A 21,209-nucleotide genomic window follows, 5' to 3' on the forward strand; every position below is an offset into this window, starting at 1 on the left:
TTTTATTATTGTTTTTAAATTGTATAAGGAGATGAACCCCTTATTGCCTGTTCCCCTTTTTGCTTGCACCCAGGACCACTTCCACCACCTCCCTCCTTATTATGCAACATAATACTTAGGAAGGAGAGAAAAATCACACAATGTACAATTTGGCTAACTTTTGCCTTCTTCTCTTTGCTATGTATACATGTTCAGGAAATGGCTGGCATGTTTGTGCTGATTGCCGCCTGTTTCATTTAAGAGCTTCTGTAAAGAAGAGGAAAGCTTGCTGGCTTCCTTGGGTTATTCCCTCCCTCTTATCTCCATAGTTACAAGAGTTGGTTCCGTGCAATTTTTTTTTTTAATCTGGCATCTTGCCCAACTCAAATTGATTATAAAGGTTGGGAGGGACAGTTGAGATCTGCAGCTTGATTCCCGGGAAGTTGGCTGTTTGGGAAGATAGCAGTGACAGCTGAGATAGCCTGCAGATGGGAAGGCAAGGCTGGAGATTCCGGTTTTTATTACAGAGCTCATGAATGACTCACTCCTCTGGTTCCTCCTTGGAGGACCACGGAAGATGAGTGCCGGGAGGAAATCAGTGAAAATGCTCTCTCTTGAAAGGCTTTCAGTGGGTCTGCCATATTAAATACAGGGTAAGTTTGCATTTCAGATTAACAAACAGCAAATGTATTTCAGTATGTGTCCCTAAACTTAATACTAAAAACCTGGATGTCCAGTTGATTTTCACATAATTAAGGCTGTGTGTGTGTGTGTGTGTGAAAACATATCTCGTGAAATTTGGAAAATACTTAAATATTATAAATTCTTTATCTAAAATGCAAATTTTCACAGGGAAATTTGTAGGTTTGTGTTTGTCGTTTGCTAAAACTGGCAGCCCTGCTTTACAGAAACAGAGTCAGGCTTTGTAAAACGGTCTCTTTTAAAACTCAGAAGCAGCCAATCTTGCTTTTTCTCTCAAAGGCCTTGGACTTTAAGTTATTGGTGGGGAGGGGTCCGTGAGAAAGAAGAATGAGGGGGAAACATTGCACGGGAAAGTGATATTCGACAAAGTGACTGAGCAATTTAGGCAAGCTCCTTCACCCTTTGTGCCTCACCTCCCTAAAAGGAGGACATTGCATGGCTGCTAATAGGAGAAAATGACTCTACTGTTCTGTGTTCTTGCTGTGCTACTAACACTTACCTAGAACTGTTTTCCCAAGGTCATATAGCTTGGCAGTGTCCAGAAGTAAAATGCAAGTCACATGTACAATTCTGGGATACAAGCAGCCACATATAAAGGATGAAAGAAACAGCTTGGAAAACTTTAGTAAGGTGCCTTATTCAACAATTATATATTTTCATTTCAGTATATAGTCATATTATATCATTAGTGTGATGATTTGCATTATTTTGTGTGAAATATCCAAAATGTGATTCTTATTCTTATAGCACATCTCAATTCGACCTAGAAACATTTAAGCACCAAATAATCACAAGTAGCTCAATGGCTACCATATTGGACAACACAGGAATAAGCCAAATAAACAGAAAAATGAGTAAATAAAAATTTAAAAGACAAAGTCAAGAATAGAAGATCAACGTTTTATAAAAATTCACATATATTTGATTATTTTTTGGGTTATTATTTGTTTCCTTGCTTGTTTTTGAGACAGGGTTTCTCTGTGTAGCCTTGGCTGTCCTAGACTCACTTTGTAGACCAGGCTGGCCTTGAACTCACAGAGATGCTCCTGCCTCTGCCTCACAGAGTGCTGGGATTAAAGGTATGTGCCACCATACCCGGCTTTAATTCTTATTTTTAATGGGAATATCCATTTGTGAATTTTTCTGCTCACTAAAATTATTTTGTAACTACAGAATTAGTATGACCATTTGTGAGAATACAAATGCACAGAACTGTAAAGAGTTGAATTATGAATTGTATCCTTCAGGCATATGCCCAATAGTAGTTTAATCTTGGTTGTCAACTTGACTGGATCTATAGTGAACTAAGAGACAGAGCTCAGGGAGCAGGGGTTATCTGTGAAGGTATTTCCAGAAAGGGGTAACTGAGGGATGGATAAAGAAAATTGTATATATGTGTGTGCATGTATATATGTGTATATAGCACACATAATAGAGTGTTATTCCACAATAAAGAAGAATTAAATTATGTCATTTAGTAGAAGCAGATGCAGCTGGAGATCATCATATCAAGTTTAATAAATTAGGCTCAGAAAGACAAATGCCCCATGTTTACTCTCCTTTGTAGATCTGAGATTTTAAATAAATAAATAAATAATCACAGACACACACACACACACACACACACACACACACACACACAGCAAGGCTGTTCAGAGGAAGGAGGAGACTAGTATGAGTGTAGATGAATATGGAGGGTAGGAGGATGTGAATATGCTCAAAATACATGATATACTTGAATAAAAGTTTATGAAATCTATCACTGCATACAATGAATGTACACCAATAGCGTTTTTAAGTTGAAATGCCTAATACACACATACTTTGACAAGGTCAAACAAGGTAAAGTTTGTACTTGTTTTACTTCTCTGGGTGTAAATAAGATCCTTCTCCTAGTCTATTTTGAACCATGTTTTTGCAAGTTCTCAAGCAAGTTTGGCAGTGTGGTCTAGTGTCTGTAGCTACAGGGAGGCTGTAATGTGCCTTATGGAGAAAAGATGTGTCAGATAAAATTCAGCTAGTCAGGAGTTATAGCTATTAGTTATGAGTTCAATATTATTGAGACAATAATATATATTAAATGCAGTCTATCTTTAAGTCTAAAAGATATTTAAAAGGTATTTGCTGGTGGAAATAGTTCCCCTTCCCCTTTTTATTTAGTCTGGGTCTGCTGCCCATAAAAAGAGACTCTTCACATTCAGAGTGGGTCCCCATTCTTCAATTAACCTAATCTAGATAATCCCTTACAAATATGCCCAGAGCTTGTCTCCATGGTAACTCTAAATCCCATAAGGTTGGCAATCAAGATTAACCATTATTCCATAATTTATTTAGATTTCCTTGGAGACTCTAGCCAGGGGAAATAATTCAGCATTCACTAACCTAGTCTTCTTGGTGACGTCATAAAACAAACTAATACAGCTAGTGAGAATTGATTGCACTTTGTTTTATAACAGTTTAAGATTTCCAGAAAAGTGAGCAGATAGTACAGGGTGTTCCCATATTTCTACACAGCTTCCGCTATTACAGTCCCCTTAAGCTAGTACAGTACATTTATTACAGTTTTATTATTAATGTTAGCCCATTTGTGTTAGTTACTTGTCTTGTTTCTGTGACAAAATATCCTGATAAAATTGGGCATGATGTATTTGACCACCTCCCGTTGGTGGAGAGGCCTGGTGGCACTCAAAGAAAGAATAAGCAGGCTATCAAGATGAGACTTTATAGCCTATGACCATATAATGGGGTAGGAGGTCCCCCTCAGTCTTAGACCTAGGGGAGGGGAATAGAGTGAAAGCAGGAGGGAGGGAGGAATGGGAGGATACAAGTGATGAGATAACAAGTGAGTTGTAACCTGAATAAATTAATTAAATAAAAAATGGGCATGATGTCTCACACCTTTAATACCAGCACTTGGGAGACAGAGGCAGGAATATATCTATGAGTTCCAGGCCAGCCTGGTCTACAAAGCAAATCCAGGACAGCCAAGACTACATAGAGAAACTCTGTCTCAAAAACAGAAAGTATCCTGACAAAAGCACTTAGGAAAGCAAGGTTTTATTTTGTTGGAGGTGGGGGTGAAAAGGGCATAGTCTATAATGACAGAGAAAACATGGTGGCAGGAGCCTGAGGTAGCTGATCACATTTTATCCACAGTCAGGATGTAGAGGGTGATGAGTACTGGTGCTCAGCTCACTTTCTCCTTTGTCTTCAATCTAAGACTCTGGCCATGGTGGTGTCCGTACTTAGAATGGGTCTTCCAACCTCAATCAAATCTAAACGCCTTTCAAATATTTCCAGACATTGTATCCATGGAGATGCTAATTCCATAAGGTTGACACTCAAGATTAACCATCATATCATAATTTATTTAGATTTCTTTAGTTGTTCTTTAATATCACTGGTTACCAAGACACCATATAATATTTAGTTGTCAAGTTTCTTTAGGCTCCTCTTGGCTGTGAAAGTTTCCCAGCCTTTCCATGTTTTTGATGACCTTGATAGTTATAAGGAGTACTTGCCAGGTATATTGGCAGCTTTACTTCTATTACAATTCATCTGATTTTTTTTTCTCATATTAAATTGGAGCTACAGGCTTTGGAGAGGAAGATGACAAAAATATGTTATTTCTATCATATTATATCAGGGAGTATATATCCTCAATATGATTTATGACTGTGACTACTAGTATTGGTCCCTTGTTCAGAGTAGCATTTGATAGGCCTCTTTTTGCCTTGCCCCTTTCCTTACTTGCTCCATGGGAAGAATTCACTGTGCAATCCACCTTCTTTAAAGGCAGAATAGCTGCATAATTTATTTGGAATTCTTCTGAATGAGAAAATTGTCTCTTTACTCTCATTTATTGATATATCCCATCATTTATCTATTAATTTTATACTTTGGATTATAACTCAATCTGACATATTCTGTTGTTCAGAGGCACCTTTGTGCCATACAGCATTTTTATTAGATACAAATAAAACATATTAGAATATATTCAAATTCCTTAAAAATCAAGTTATTATTAAGTCAAATGGTATTTGAAATTCTTGGTGTATATTTATCAATTTCTTAAGTTTGACTGCTATTAATTCATGTAAAGATTGCTGCAAAAGAGAAGCTTACAAGCTCTTTCTAACACCCTAGACTCATGTGGCTGCTTTTGAATGTTCCTTGGGGGAAACACAAAGACTCCAGATATGACCCAGAGAGGCAACTGTTTGGTTTTCTTCTTATATTCTGACATAAATTCAAATATGCCACAGACAATTCAAGGCCTGGAAACATTGCAGTTCTAATAGCTGACATGTGTTGAAGGTTTTCTACATGCTAGGCCTTCTTCCAACTGCTTAACTTGTTTTGAATAATTTAATCTTCCAAACACTAAGAGATCTGCGCAGTGCTCTCCCTCTTACAGACAGATATGAATGAAAAGGGAAATTAATTCAGCTGTCCAAAGTTCACTTGACTGCTACCTAACAGAGACAGGATTGAAACAAAGGCAGTCCAATCCCATCAGCCATTTTATGATGCCCACATGGTGGTTGTGTATCATGAAATAATAAAGTGGCACTCTCATTGCTCTTTCTTACCACGGTTTCTCAACATCAGCATTATAAAGGCATCATGTTACATGCCACTTCTTTAAAGTTTCTACTCTAGAAAACCTGCCTCACTTAAATAGATGGAAGAACACTATGAATAAAGGCCACTTTCTTTATTGACAAGATTTCCAAAACATAAATTGGTGTTTCTGCTGATAAAACCTGCATCATAGATACAGATGATGACCCAATATTTTAGAAAATGTGGAAGTGCAAGGATGCCCAACTCAGTTCAGTGGCTGCAATCATGGCTTTCCCTCATCACTACAAGGGTCCCTATCTTTAAAGAGGCACAAGACTCTAACATATTTTTTCTTTCTTTCTTTCTTTCTTTCTTTCTTTCTTTCTTTCTTTCTTTCTTTTTTGTTTTTTTGAGACAGGGTTTCTCTGTGTAGCCTTGGCTTTCCTGGACTCACTTTGTAGACCAGGATGGCCTCGAACTCATAGCAATCTGCCTGCCTCTGCCTCCCGAGTGCTGGGATTAAAGGCGTGTGTCACCACGCCCGGCTGCAAATTCTTTCTTACGTGTAAAAGGGCCAGTACCTTACCTTTCTGCATATAATAGCTAGGAATTGTACTTCCTATATAAATACAGGGCTCTGGTTGGCAAGACGTGCAAAAACTTAGAGTCTTCAAAAATATCACGGCCTCCCTTCCATCTGTATTACCATGTTTGTTATTTCATCGTTAGGATCTCATTACACTAACCCATTGATCATTCATTCTTCACATACAAGGCTAACTCCAGAGCCAGGGCTTTGATATCTGGAAGTCTCCTATCGCCTACCTCTGAGGCTCAAGGTCTTTCTTGCTTGCTCTTGGGGGTCCTCAGGGTCAGTGGTTATAGAAAGAGACCATGCAGAAAGCACACTTGGTAGCTTAAGTTTCATAGCTCAGAAGTATCAAATGTATTTTAACTCACATTCTATTAGTAATAACCAGTGCTCTAATGGCCACCATCAGGAATCTGGGAAATGCCCCCTTGGACAGATGGCTACTTTCTGTCCTCAGCTCCGTATCATAGAGAGAACCTCATCCCCATGGCCAACTGCTCTTCTCTGCCATGAGAATTTGGAGAGAACAAGTTCCAGTTCCTCAGGCTGATGATGGAAGTAGGGAAAGCTCTATAGAAGGGCTTGGCTCTGACACTACACGTTTTGCTGTGTGTGTCACATGCCCACTGGCTGTCATTAACTGCTAACATGATAAGAGAGTTGTCTTTTCTTGTGTCAGGCACAGAGTCTTTGGGCTAAAAATCATAGTCATAGATGATTTTACTTTGAGATGAGCACAGAATAAGAAAAGAGAAATCAGAATTGCACATAGAACAAATAAATAAGAGGAGTAGGGAGGCAGGCACTAACTTGGTTAAGAAACGGAAATATGACCCAATATTTTAAGAAGAAGAAGAAGAAGAAGAAGAAGAAGAAGAAGAAGAAGAAGAAGAAGAAGAAGAAGAAAAAACAGCTTAAAGAGCAGATGCTTTCTAGCTGTATGGCCTCATATATGGCACTTGGTCATTCTCGGGCTCAGTTTATTCAAAACTGCAGATGCTGGGCCAGTTGTTTCAAAAGTGTCTTCTGTGAGCCTATGACCCATGAAGTACAGAATGGTAGTGAGTATTTCCAGAGCCCTCAGAAAAGCACCCTGTTGTGTATCTTGATTTGGCTGGTGGTTACTCAGATGTGTTTATTTTGTACCATGTCAATGGACTGAGCACTTAAGATTTGTACACTTGCGTATTTATACATTTATGAATATATGTATATAGTACAGCTTGAGATCAGGTATGGAGATTCCTCCGGAGGATCTTTTATTGTATAACATTGTTTTAGCTATATCTGGACACTAGCCCAAGGAGCATGTCCCATGATTCACTTACTAGGAAACTGAGACAGAGGAAAAGACATCCTACTGGGACTCTAGATGAGAGAAGCATGGGAGAATGGCAAAGTAGAAGGATCTGGAGGGTCCTAGAAACCTACAAGAAGAACATTATGATAGGCAGATTTGGGCCCAGGGGTCCTGCTCAAACTATGGTACCAGCCAAGGACAATTCGTGCAGTAAACATTGAACCCCTACCCAGATCTACCAAATGGACAGGGCATTCTCCACAGTTGAGTGGAGAGTGAGGACTGACTTTCAAACGAACTATGATGCCTCATATTTGACCACGTCCCCTGGATGGGGAGGCCTGGTGGCACTCAGAGGAAGGATAGCAGGCTACCAAGAAGAGACTTGATACCCTATGAGCGTATACAGGGGGAGGTAATCCCCCTCAGTCACAGTCATAGAAGAGGGGAGTAAGGGGAAAATGGGAGGGAGGGAAGAATGGGAGGATACAAGGGATGGGATAACCATTGAGATGTAATATGCATAAATTAATAAAATAAAATTTAAAAATGAATATATGTATAAACAATTAAAGAAACAGAGGCCATGAATGTTAGAGAGAGCAAGGGATGGAGTACATGAGATGGGCTGGAGGGAGGAAAAGGAAGGGGAAAGATGATGTAATTATATTTTAATTTCAAATGTAAGAATTAAAAAACATTAGAAAATTAAAAAAAAGATTTGGACACTTGTCTTTGTGGGTATTATTCTTTGATTTATAAACTTTATGAAAATTCCTCTTTTGCATATACATCAGTTATTACTATGACCTCATTACTTTGTCTTGTACTATGCACTTCTTAAAACTTTTAATAAACACTTCATAAGAGGAATATGAAATTATAAAAAAATAAAAATTAAAATTAAAAACTTTATAAGCCAAAAAAGCCAGTTCCGTTATCTGCTATTTTAAACCTAACATGTTTTCTAAGATTCAATTTAGATCCTAAGTTATGCACAAGATTTAGATATCCTATGCTGAGTGGCTCCCAAGACAACCTTCCTCTGCATTCTATATACCTGGGGTTGAGAAAGACAGCTATTTGCTTCACACCTACTCCAACTTTTCTAGAACAGCTGATTTTCAAATAAATAAGCCAATGATAGAATAAAATAAAGTCAAATAGGACCATAGCCGTTAAGTTCACTGGCTTTTTTTCCCCAGTAGTCTCCATTGATGTTGGTTGTTTTATACTTCTTGTCTTCAGCCACACCTGGAGCCATACCTGCTTTCAGATGCTTTTGTTTGTTTTGTTTTGTTTTAGTTTGGTTTTGGTTTTTGACATAGAGTCTCAGTGTGTAGTACTGACTGGCTTGGAACTTACTATGTAGACCAGGCTGACCTCAGACTCATAGAGATCTTTTAGTCTCTCTGCCCCATCACTGAGATTAAGGGTGTGTGTCACCATGCCTGTCTCTCAAATGTTTTTTTACTAAGAAATTATGCTATTTTTAGCACATGACTTCATCTGCGGGCCACAGCAGACTGGGCACATATACTTACTTTAAGAAACAGCAGATTTATGAGTAGCCAGAAACCAAGAAGTAGTAACAGCTGCATCGAAATAGATCAGTAGAGAATGGACTCACCCAATCATCCAATATTACAAGATCCTGAGTTTAACAAAGGAATGAGAGAAGAAAGAATATGCCAAGAGAAGGCTAGCAGTAATGACCTTAAGAAGGAGGAGCTGAGACTGGTTACACCCATGACCAAGTTTCAGTACTCAGACACCACAAGATCAGCAGACTAGAAAATGAGGCAGTTAGTTGGCAGAAGCAAGTGCAGAAGACCCAAAGATGAGGGTGCTGAGGCATAAAATGGGGATGTGACAGAGATAAGAGCCATCAAGCTACAGGCTCCCAATAAAGAGGCTCCAACATTCCAATCAAGTTTCCATAAGTCATCTAGGGTATGGCAGCAAACTCGGGGAGGCAGAGGCAGGCAGATCTCTGTGAGTTCCAGGCCAGCCTCATTTACAAAATGAGTCCAGGATAGCCAGGGCTACACAGAGAAACCCTGTCTTGAAAAAAAAATGTCCATAAGTCTTCCTGACTTCCATTCTTTCCCACCCACCTTTTGAGTGTAAGCACAAGGTCAAGATTCCTCACCAGCTTCACCAATGCATAAAATTGGAGACAAGAATGGTGTCCATCTTATAGTATTTTGTGGACACTAAATAAATGGATAGATGTAACACACCAATAACAGTGCAACTACATTCTCAGTGCTCAGAAAACATGTCATATTAGTAGTAAAGATAATGCTTATTTTCATTAATCTATTTATTTGTGTGTGTTTTACATTCACATATGTGTGCACCCAAATGCAGAAGCCATGTCTTCCTCTAGCAATCTTTGCCTTATTGCCTTGAGACAGGGTCTTTCATTGAACCAGTTCTCTATTTCAGGTAAGATGGCTGTCCAGAAATCTCTCAAAGATCTACTTGTATGTACTACACACAGAAAGCAGGCATCTTCTTTGCCAAAACATCAAAAAAGAAATGGTCTCTAGGATACTTACTAATAGTCTTCCCCTCTAAAATTTCTTGATCTGGGTCCCCACAGTTTAAAATGTACCATCCTCAGCACTGTCTTCTAAGTTCCTACCAGGATAGACCATTAAGCTTTTCTTCAAGTGTCCAATCACTTTTGTACTTCAAAGGCCTGAAGGAATATGGAAACATCCCTTCAACAAACAACATGGTTAGGCCTGTCACAGCCTATGGTCCCAACTTCTATCTTAGTCAGTGTTCTATTATGGTGAAGAGATGCCATGACCAAGTCAACTCTTATAAAGGAAAACATTTTATTGGGGCTGGCTTACAGTTTCAGAGGTTTAGTCCATTATCATCATGGTGGGGAGCATGGTAGCATACAGCAGATGGTGGAGCAGTAGCTAAGAGCTACATCCTGATCCATAGACAGGGAGATGGTGGGAGGGAGGGATGGAGGAAAGGAGGAAGGGAGAGAGAACGAGAGAGTGGGAGGGAGGGAGAGAAGGAAGAATGGAGGGAAGAGAGAGAGAGAGAGAGAGAGAGAGAGAGAGAGAGAGAGAGAGAGAGAGAGAGAGAGACAGAGACAGAGACAGAGACAGAGACAGAGACAGAGAGAACCGTGCTTGGCTTTAATTTGAGTAGTTTTGGAATTAGAATAAGTGGTCACATTTCCAGAACCATTTCTCCATCACTGCTTTATTTTATTCTTTGGTTGGCTCATAATTGGACATACTTATGAAGTACATTATGCTATTTTGATACATAGATACATGATCTTTAGGGCAAGTAGCATAGCTATTGTTTCCTACATTTGAGATTTTAGGGTAGAACTTTCAAACTTCTTTCCTCTATTTTAATATATGCAATTTATTATTGTTAACTACTCTATAGAAAGAAAGAAATGCTATTATTTGTGATAATATGCATGAATCTGGAGGATCTTCTGTTTAATCAAAGATAATCCAGGCACCCAAGGACAGTTATTACTTGTCTTCCTAAACCCACAGGCACCAAAGCAACCAAAGTCCTCTCTATCACTTTTAGACAAAGACTGTAACATTGTACATCCCAAAGCAGGTATAGCAATATGAAGTTTATTCTAGCCTTGTCTCTCCTCACAGCTTCCAGGCACCATCTAGCTTCCTCCCTCAGGGTCTTCCCTCAAATGTTTTCTGAGTTTCTTGGATCTCAGTGACTTCACTATTATGTGGAAGCAGTCTGTTGATGCTTTATGCACAAGAGGACTTGTAAGAATATAGAGGAATAAGGACTTTGCAGTGGTTTATCTGAACAATGGAGGAAGGAGACACAATAAAGACATAGAGGTTAACTTAGAGTGCAAAAAAACAACTTCTAAGGCATCCAGTAAACTGAAAAATGTATGCTCCATTCATCCAGTATTTTAATTTATCTGAAACACTGGCATCTTGAGTCCTGTCAAAATGCTGTGTTCCTAGGCTTCTAGCAGAAGATAATTGGGCTGCTCCAGAGGCCAACCTGAACAAAAAGACTCAGTGCACATAGCTGATTTGAGAATTGCTCTGAGGAAACACCATATAGAGTAGCACAAAAGCGAAACAAGACAGCCAAGGCAGCCAATACATGGAGCAATATCAAACCAATTATCACTGCAGGCAACTGGCATTAATTTCCCAGCACTTCTAGTCTATCATATGGGAGAGCAATGCAGACCTCAGAGGCCAGAAAAGGCACAGAAGTGCATGTTCTGGCAAGTGAAACTCAAGCTGGAATGCAATGGAGTGGTAAAGATGAAGGAATACAAAAAAAAAAAAGTCTATTAGTTTCTGACTTCACAGCCTAGGGCATCTTGAGCCTGTGGATAGCATTTCTAAGGATCAAGTGTTAACCCTACCAACCACCCTAACAAGCAGCAATTCTTCATTTTCAAAGTCATTTGGATTTAGACAAATGGAATGGTTGTTCTAAAATAAAAACTGCTTTTTCCTGGAAGCCAACACAGGTTTGTTTATATGCCACTTGCGTATTGCAGCACATGCACATCTCAGGCAGCTTGAAAAAGCAGCACAGGGACCCAGCACAAGTGTGTTCACAGACCTTCCCAAAGGATACCAAATGGTATGTTATTTCCTCCTCTCAAGTGCAAACCACCAACAAAGGAAGCCTACATACTGCAAGTGGTGCTTTCTTTGAGCTCTCGAAGCAGGGTACAGACATGAGATTTATGCCAGGGGAAAGAAAGGCTGGCATTCTTTCTGCAATGTGTCAGTGGCACAACAGATGAATACTCAGGACAGTGAAGTTTGCTATTTTAACTTACATGTTGTTGCTACCAGATTTGGCTGACTTACCCAGAATGCCCGAGATAAGCTACTTGAATGGGAAATGTTTGTAAGACAGGCCATCCTGTGGCAATTGGTGTTTTGTCACTCTCCTGAACAGTGTGAAGTTAGGAAAATGGATTATGTGTCTTGTTTGTATTATAGAATCCTACCTTCTTCTGCCCTTCTTTCTTTCTTACCAGAATTTTTCTGAGTAAAACTGAGAAAAGCCAGAAGGATCCTTTTTGTTATTTTTCACAACCATTCAGTATGAAAAGAATATGAACTTCCATTATGTCTTAATTGTTGCTCACAAAGTCTATAAGTAATTATATGCCATAATTTTATGTATTATTAGCACTGCATAGAAGAAAATTTTAATTCACCAAAATTCATGTTTCTTTGAAGGAATTTCTTTTTTTCTATTTTAATGGAATATCCATTAAATAAAAATGGCCCTTTCTCTTTGGCCCAAACAATGGTTGCTTTAGATATTTACTTTCAGAAAATATATAGTTTTTTACAATTCCATATTTTCAACAAATGCATTATTCAACTATTTTAAATTTCATTTTATATATCTTGTTTATATACCATTAAAATTGCCATATATAAATATATATATATTTAAATGACAAAGAGAGGGCCAAAGAAGTGGGTTAGCTAACTCCAGATCTTCCCTTCTCCCTCTTCCCCTCCAAATCCAGTGCCTGTCTCACCCCCAGCTGTAGGCTTCCTCCTCTGCCATCATCTCCAACAGATCATACAGATCTCCTCCTCTAAACTTCTTCCCCACTCATCACTTTGTCCAAGTAGCCAAGCAGGCATTCTCTGAAAACCTGCCATGCAAACCTGCCAGAGAAGCAACTAAGCCAGCAAAGCAGGTAGGTGAGCTTCAGATCTTTACGTGCCCTCCTTCCCTCCAAATCCAATCCCAGTCATCACCAGCTCTGTAGCAGACTACCTGTTTGGCCTCTCCTCTCCTGACCCCATTCCTAGGTGACTAAGCAAATCCTGGTGAACTATATTGTTTTCCTCCCTCCTGTGGACCCCTCATTTCCCCCTTCTAGCCCACTTTCATTCCTAAGTATCAGCTCTAAATGCCCAGAAACACATTCAACTCCTAACCTCCAGTGGCCACATTTGGCAGGATCCTAGAAGAATTCCATACTAGGTAATTCACAGCCATAATACCCTCCTAAGAACTTGAAGTGGTAACAGAAACCAAGGAACAAAACACAAAAACAACAAAGACCAGATATCAGTACCTTGAATTCCAATCATCCCAAACACAGATGCCTATATGGCAGCGTAAAAACACAATCAATAACACCCAGGACAATATGTCTACTATAGTAGGCCATGATAACTTAGCATAGCTGAAGCACAAGACTAGTACCTTTACATAGCCATTATGAATATGATAGAGATCCCTAAAGAAGAAATTAATAAGCTCCTTAAAAATATATATGAAAACATAAACAAAAAGTGAAAGAAACAAAATAGCCCAAGACTTGAAAGTGGAAATGGAATCAACAAAGAAAACTCAAACTGAGAGAAATCTGGAAATGAAAAAATTGTGAACATGAGTGGGAACCTCAGAGGTAAGCCTCACCAACAGAATATAAGAGATAGAAGAGAGAATCACAGGCACTGAAGACAAGACAGAAGAAAAGGATATCTTAGTCATGGAAAGTGTTAAATCTAAAAAAAAATAAATTCAACCATAAAACATGAAGGAATTCTGAGACACTAAGAAAAGACCAAACATAAAAATAAAAATAATAGAAATAGAAGGAGGAGAAGAAACTCAGGTCAAAAGCCTAGAAAAATATTTTCAGCAAAATCATATAAAAATTACCCAATATAAATAAAGATATGCCTATCAAGGAACAAGAAGGATATTAACATGAAGTAGACAGGACCAGAAAAGAAATTCTCCACAGCACATAATAGAAATACTAAATGTTCAGAACAAAGCATATTAAAAGTGGCAAGTAAAAATATCAAGCAAAATAAATTATACATAATAAATTATATTATAATAAATAATAAATATTATAATAAAACTTGACTTTTCAATGGCGACCAGAGATATAGGGCCTGGACAGATGTTCTACAAACTCTAAGAGACCACAAATTCAGGCCCAAACTACCACATACAACAAAACTTCTGATCAAAATAAATGGATAAAGAAAAATATGTGGATAAAAAAATTTTAGGCAATATCTGTCTACAAATCCAGCCTTATACTAGGTACTAGAAGGAAAACTTGAACCTGAAATGGTTAACTACAACCACGAAAACACAAGGAATCAATAGTCCTAGGCCAGCAAATCAAAAAAGGAGGGAAAACACTACTACAACAAAATAACAGAAATCAGCAAACACTGCACATTGATTGCTCTCAACATATCATTTCCCCAGTAAATAGACACAGATTAACAGATTGGATGTGAAAATAGGATCCACCCTTCTGCTGTATCCAAGAACCATTCCTTAATATTAAGGGTAGACATCATACTAGGGTAAAAGTATGGAAAAGGATATTCTAAGCAAATGGACATAAGAAGCAAGCTGGTGTAGTCATCTTAATATCTGATAAAAAAAAAAAAAGACTTCAAACCAAAACTAGTCAGGATAGGGAAAGACACTGCATATTCATCAAAAGAAAGATCCACCAAGATGTCATAATTCTTATCATATATTCCCCAAAAACAAGGACACCCAAGTTAGTAAATGAGGCACCACTAAAGTTTACATCACACACTGACCATCACACACTGACGGTTGGAGACTTCAACCCCATCCTTGCCAATATATGGGTCATCCAGAAAAAAACTGAACAGAAAAATATTGGAGCTAACTGATATCACAAACAAAATGTACTTAATGGATATTTGTAGAACATTCTCCCAAACACAAAACAATATACCTACTTCCCAGTATCTAATAGAACTTACTGGAAAATTGACCACAAACTTAGACACAAAGTAAATCTCAACAGATACAAGAAAAGTGAAATAACACCCTGCATCCTATCTGGCCACCACGGATTAAAGCTAGATAGCAACAACAACAGAAACACAGAAAGTTTTTAAGCTCATGGAAATTGAACAACTCTCAATTGAATGAAAAATGGGTCAAGATTGAACAAAAATTAAAGCACAACATACCCAAACTTTTAGGACACAATGAAGGCAATCCTAAGAGGCAAATTCAGAGCAGTAAGTGACCACATAAATAAAATGGAGAACTCTCATACTAGTAACTTCAAAGTACATCTGAAAGCTCTAGAACAAAAGGAAGAAATCATACCCCAAAGGAGTAAATGACAAAAAAAATCACACCCAAAAGAAATAAATGACAAGAAATATTCAAACTCAACACTAAAATCAATAAAATAGAAACAAGCAAACAAAAATTACAAAGACTCAATGAAACAAAGAGTCAGCTCTCTGAGAAAATCGGTAAGATTGACAAAAATTCTTAACCAAATTAAAAAGGCAAATTAACAGATACAAATGATTCAAATCAACAAAAATAGAGATGGAAAATGGGTCATAATGACACTGAGGACATACTTAAAACAAAACAAAACAAAAAAACCCTCTACTCCACCAAATTGAAGAATCTAAAAGAAACGAATGATTTTCTTGATATACTACCTACAAAAGCTAACTCAAGATCAGATAGACCTATAGCCCTTAATGAAATAACATCAGGGATTAAAATTCTCCTAACCACCCCCCCAAAAAAATGTCCAGGGCCAAATGGTTTTAGCACAGAATTTTACCGGACATTCAAAGAAGAGTTAATGTCAATAGTCCTTAAATTATTGCAGAACATAGAAACAGAAGGAACATTTCACAACTCATTTTAAGAGGTCATTGTTACCCTGATATCAAAACCACATATCCCAAGGAAGAAAGGCAATTATAAACCAATATCCTTTATGAACCTAAATACAAAATTTCTCATTAAAATGCTTGCAAGCAAAATCCAAGAACACCTCAAAAAAATCACCCACCATGATCAAGTAGCCTTCATGCCAGAGTTTCAAAGATTGTTCAACATATGAAAATCTGTCAATGTAATCCACCATATAAACAAAATGAAGGACAAAATCCACATGATCAGTTCATTAGAGGCAGAAAAAGCCTTTGACAAAAATCTGACAGCCCTTCATGATAAAATTCTTATAAAGACTAGGAATACAAACAGCATGCATACACATAATAAAGGAAGTCTATAGCAAGCATATAGCCAACATAAAATTGAATGGAGAGAAACTCATAGCAACTCCATTAAAATCAGGAACAAAATAAGGTCCACTTTTCCATACCCATTCAATATAGTACATGTCCTAGCTAGAGCAATAAGACAACTGAAAGACATCAAGAGGATATGAATTGGAAGGTAAGAAGTCAAAGTGTCTTTATTTGGAGAAGATATGTTAGAATACATAAGTGACCCTGAAAATTCCCTCCGGACACTTCTACAGGTGATAAACACTTTCAACACAGTAGCAGGGTACAAAATTAACTCACAAATCAAGGACACAGCATCTTTTACAGTAGACTCAAGAATATCAAATATCTTGGGGTAAATTTAACCAAGCAAGGGAAAGTCTTTTATGGAAAAAAACCCTCTAAGAAATTGAAGAAGATATCAGAAGATGGAAAGGTCTTCTATGCTCATGGATCAGTATGATTAATAGGGTAAAAATGCCATTCTACCAAAACTAATCCACAGATTCAATGAAACCCTCATTAAAAATCCAACACAGTTACTTACAGACCTTGAAAGCACAAGTTTTCAGCTACACACACACACGATAATATCACCCTGAACAATTAAAGAACTGCTGCATTTATCACCGTCCCCAACCTCAAATAGTACCACAGAGATTTACACAATGAAATATTACTCAGCCCTTAAAACATGAAATCATGAAATTTGCAGGCAAATGGATAGAACTAGAAAACATCATCCTGAGTGCGGTAACCCAGACTGAGAAAGAAGAGAGTACACTCTATATGCTCTTATACTTGAATATTAGCTGTTGTGTCAATGATAACCAAGTTACAATCCTTTGACCCACAGAGTAAAGGATTAATGGGACAGATATTCCTCCCTAGGAAAGGGAACTAGAATAGTTAGTTTTGGATGGATGAGGTGGGGGGACTGGAATGGGAGGAGCAAATGGGACAAAGAAAGAGGGGGATAAGGGACAGACAACTAAAATTAAAGGCCATTTGAGGGGTATGATGGAAACCTAATACAATAGAGGCTTCCTAAAATGTATTCATAAATTAAAGTGATCTAAATGAATTTTTCAAATAAAATGAGAGACAGATATCCAGGTGAGCATCTCTTGTCACCAAATGAAGCTTCCAGTACCAGGAATGGGTTATGTCTAATTGAATTTTTTTGTCAAACAGGTACCATGGAAAGCTCCAAAGTATCCAGGCAGTTGCCAAGACTATAGGTTGCTCTATTGCTGAAGAAAACACCTACATAATTCATTGAACATGGAGGAGATGAGCTGGTGCCTACCTAGAGCCTTAAACCCCTACAGGCTAGTGTTCTTTGTACTAGAAGGTGCTCTTCATATTACCAAAGGAGAAATGTAAATTTCAACCCTGCTACAATACCTTCAATCTACGAGAATAATCTTCTTCCAAGATATACTAGTGGGGTACACAAAGCTTGTGTGAGTAACAAACCCATCAATACTGCTTGAGTGACCAAGAACCCAAGACTAGATAGCCCTGGGATGTAGGGCAAACCCAAGTTTTACTGCTCAAAAGGTACGCCAGAATAAAATGACTTCTAATTATATTCTGCCTTCTAAACACAATAGGACTGATGCACATATGATGGCACAGAGACTGTGGCAGCATGCATAGGTCCAGTACACGGCCAGCACAACTCCATAGGGTCCTAGAGCTAAGAGAAGTGGATATGACGCATCCCAAATCCAGAAGCTATCTCCAATCAATAACCACTTGCAAGTGAAAATTTAGTTTTCTTCAAGAGAATCTCACTGGGGAAACTATTCTTATGGGTAGGCTGCATGCTCAAAAGTAGATGGCTGGCAGAAAACAAACTCAAAGGCAACTTTGGAGGTTTCTTATCTCATAATGTCAGGACTTTTTTCTTTATTATATAACATTATGTAATGTATTACATTATATGTTATATTATATTATTATGTTTTTCCTCATATGTCTTTTGTGTATATATTTTGGATTCTAGTTTTGTATTTTTATAGGATGCCTTAGTGTGCAAACAGATAGGTCTCTGTGTCTATATCTGTATCTGTGTCCTGTGCCTTTTCTTGAGCTCTTTTCCTCCTGTTTATTTTGTCTTATTCTGATGAGTTTGTTTTTCATTTTATCTTATTATATTTTATTTTATTATCTTTAGATACCTGTTTGTTTTCTAATAAGAGATCAAAGGGGGGTAGAACTGGAGGTAGCAGAGGGAGGGGAAACTGTAATCAGGATATATTGTGTGGTAAAAAAAAAACCTCTATTTTTAATAAAAGAAAAAATAAATGGCAGAGAGCATTCAAAGTTCCAACAAAATTCTAATGGTTGCAACGATATGATATATTATAGTACATTAAAATACTATTTATCCCAAGGACATGCAAATCTCATTGTTTTCCAGCACTAATTTTCAAACTACTGTATATCATTAATAGTTTGTCAAGTATATTATGTCTTTGGAGACTTAATTGTCTATAAATAATGTGTGTCTGTGATTTGTTTAGATGATGAGACGTATTTTCTATATTAGGAAAGCCACAACAGTCACCCTCTACCACAAGAATGTTGGAAGTAAATCAGAGCAAAGGGGATTAGGGATTTCTTCTGAGGCATTCTAAAGAATATTGATAGCCGATATGCAGCATTAAGATATGTCTGCCCAGAATCTAACTCTTCTTTGACCTCATATTTGTATTTAAATTCCAGGGGACACAGGATTTTAGCATTTATATTTGTTATAATGAGAGGTGAAGTTGATGCCTATGACTTCAGTGAGTCTTATGTAGAGTGATGGTACCATAAGCCAAGACGCCGGGAACCACTATGAGCTTGAAAAGGCAAAAAAGGCTCTTCAAAGAATGTAGGATCCTGCCAACACCATGATTTCTGATATGGCCTCTAACAATTGTTAGGGAATAAATTCATTATTTGATGGCACTTATGTATCTCTCCCTAGGAGATGAATACATTTAAATCCAATCTTTACAAGTATAAATGCATAAGGTGAGCCAGGTGTGGTGGAATATGCATTTAATCCCAGCACTCGGGAGGCAGAGGCAGGTGGATCTCTTTGAGTTCGAAGCCAACCTGGTCTACAAAGCAAGCCCAGGACAGCCAAGGATACACAGAAAAACCCTGTCTCGAAAAACCAAAAAAAAAAAAAATGCATAAGATGTCTTTTTCTTTGAACTCTATTTATAGGCATAAACTTGTAGCAAAATATCCACATTAAGAATGTGTATGGCTGTGCATAGTAATACAGATAACAAGTATAGAAAAAAATCAGTTGGTCATGCTAGACACTAGGGTGAATTATTTCTATCATTTTAATGAAAACTATATAACAAAATTATTATTATAGGAAGAACCTAGCCATGCAAGTATTATGTATTTCTGGAAATTAATTGATATAAGCTATTATATTTTTATTGATTTTTGAATAATTTATTGCAAGCTTTATTCTTTTTACATTATTATTTTTTACATATACATTTATATTATTACACATATATAAAATACATACAGCAAGAAGAACCACAGAACAATCAGAAATTATATTCATGTTACATTCATAGTGTTTTGGTTGTTTGTATTTGGCAACCTTGTAGAAAACATCTTTCCTATCTTGGTGAGTCTAAAATTCTGAATGTAACTCAATATCTATCATATCTCATCTCTATCGACTTAAAATATCTATCTTGATCTAAAAACATCTTAACTCCTCACCAACTAAGCCTAATTGTAAGACTAAACTATCTTCAACCCCATCAGAGACTTGAGAAGGAGTAAAATTAATTACCTGAGTAAACAGAAAGTGTAAGTTAGCCGCTTCCAAATTAAAAAAAAAAATGACAGAGACAGTTTTCTGCCTGAACAGTCACCCATAACTCTCTAAAACATTGGAGCATCATCTTCTGCCTTCTGGCCCAATGCATCTGACAGACATATTTGTGAGCCAGGAGCAATTGAGGACTTGCTTTCCCTGCAGTAGCAGAGTTTGGCCATCGACTCTGCCTGCATCCAAACTTGCCCCTTTTTAGGCAGAATTCTCTCTGTGGTAGAAATGAGGACTTTCCCAGTGGCTTGTTTGCTGTATTTGAAGCCATTTCCATAAGGAGGTTCATTGAGGCAAATCATCATCTTTGAGGTAGGCTGAGTGTTGCCAGGAGTTAACCTGTCTTCTTGTCAAAGAATCATTAAAACAATATAAACCTCTTTGAATGCCATATTCTCTAGGACTCTGAGGTTTTTTGAAGAACTTATCTAACTATTTTACTTTATCTTTCTATAGAATCATACCTATCTGTTACATCTAGGATGTATGTTCTTGTGAAATAAGTAGACTAGTAATTGAAATGACCATTATTTGATCAATTGACAATTAACTTATCTAACTTACTTATATGAATTGTATGGGTACAATACCTCATATTAGAGTAGAAATATAAATAAAATGTGAGTGAAGAATAATCTTAAATTTGAATTCCATATCAATGTATCAAAGTTAAACTTATTTTGCGTCAATATACAATTGATTAAAAATAACCTTGTGAGCACAGTTAAGGCCTTAAGTTGAGGAGTCGACTCAATAATATTTTTTTGTCCTATCATCCCTATATTTCTATATTTCTGCTTCTTTCTTTTAGGCCCTATCTACAAACCTAAGAAAGAAAAATAAAGGAAAAAAGAGACATACCTGAATCCAATCTTTTTTTTCTGTCTGGATAAGACCAATAGCAATTTATAACCAACTCTCAATGAAAATAAACATCTATAGCCCAAGAAAGCAACCAACAACCTACCCAAACCCCCTTAAGGGAAATGGGGTGTTGCTCTCTTAGGGTTTCTCCTAGCTGATTTGGGACAAATAATACCTTTGTAGGGGCCCAAATAAAATTGGGGAAAATGCTTAAATAAGGTAAGAATATCATTTATGGTCCAGTTTCTAAATGTT

At 37.4% G+C, this 21,209-nt stretch overlaps 1 long non-coding RNA gene across 1 annotated transcript; it reads left to right on the top strand.

Annotated features, from left to right (window-relative positions):
* Positions 1 to 439: 439 nt before the first annotated feature.
* LOC311602117 lies at positions 440 to 19,557 on the top strand. The gene is made up of 3 exons (XR_014780685.1): positions 440 to 632; positions 12,685 to 12,861; positions 17,423 to 19,557. It is a non-coding gene; the product is annotated as an uncharacterized lncRNA (long non-coding RNA).
* Positions 19,558 to 21,209: the final 1,652 nt, after the last annotated feature.

Source organism: Acomys minous (assembly GCF_964271855.1).
Source record: "Acomys minous genome assembly, chromosome: 7".
Lineage (NCBI taxonomy): Eukaryota > Metazoa > Chordata > Mammalia > Rodentia > Muridae > Acomys > Acomys minous.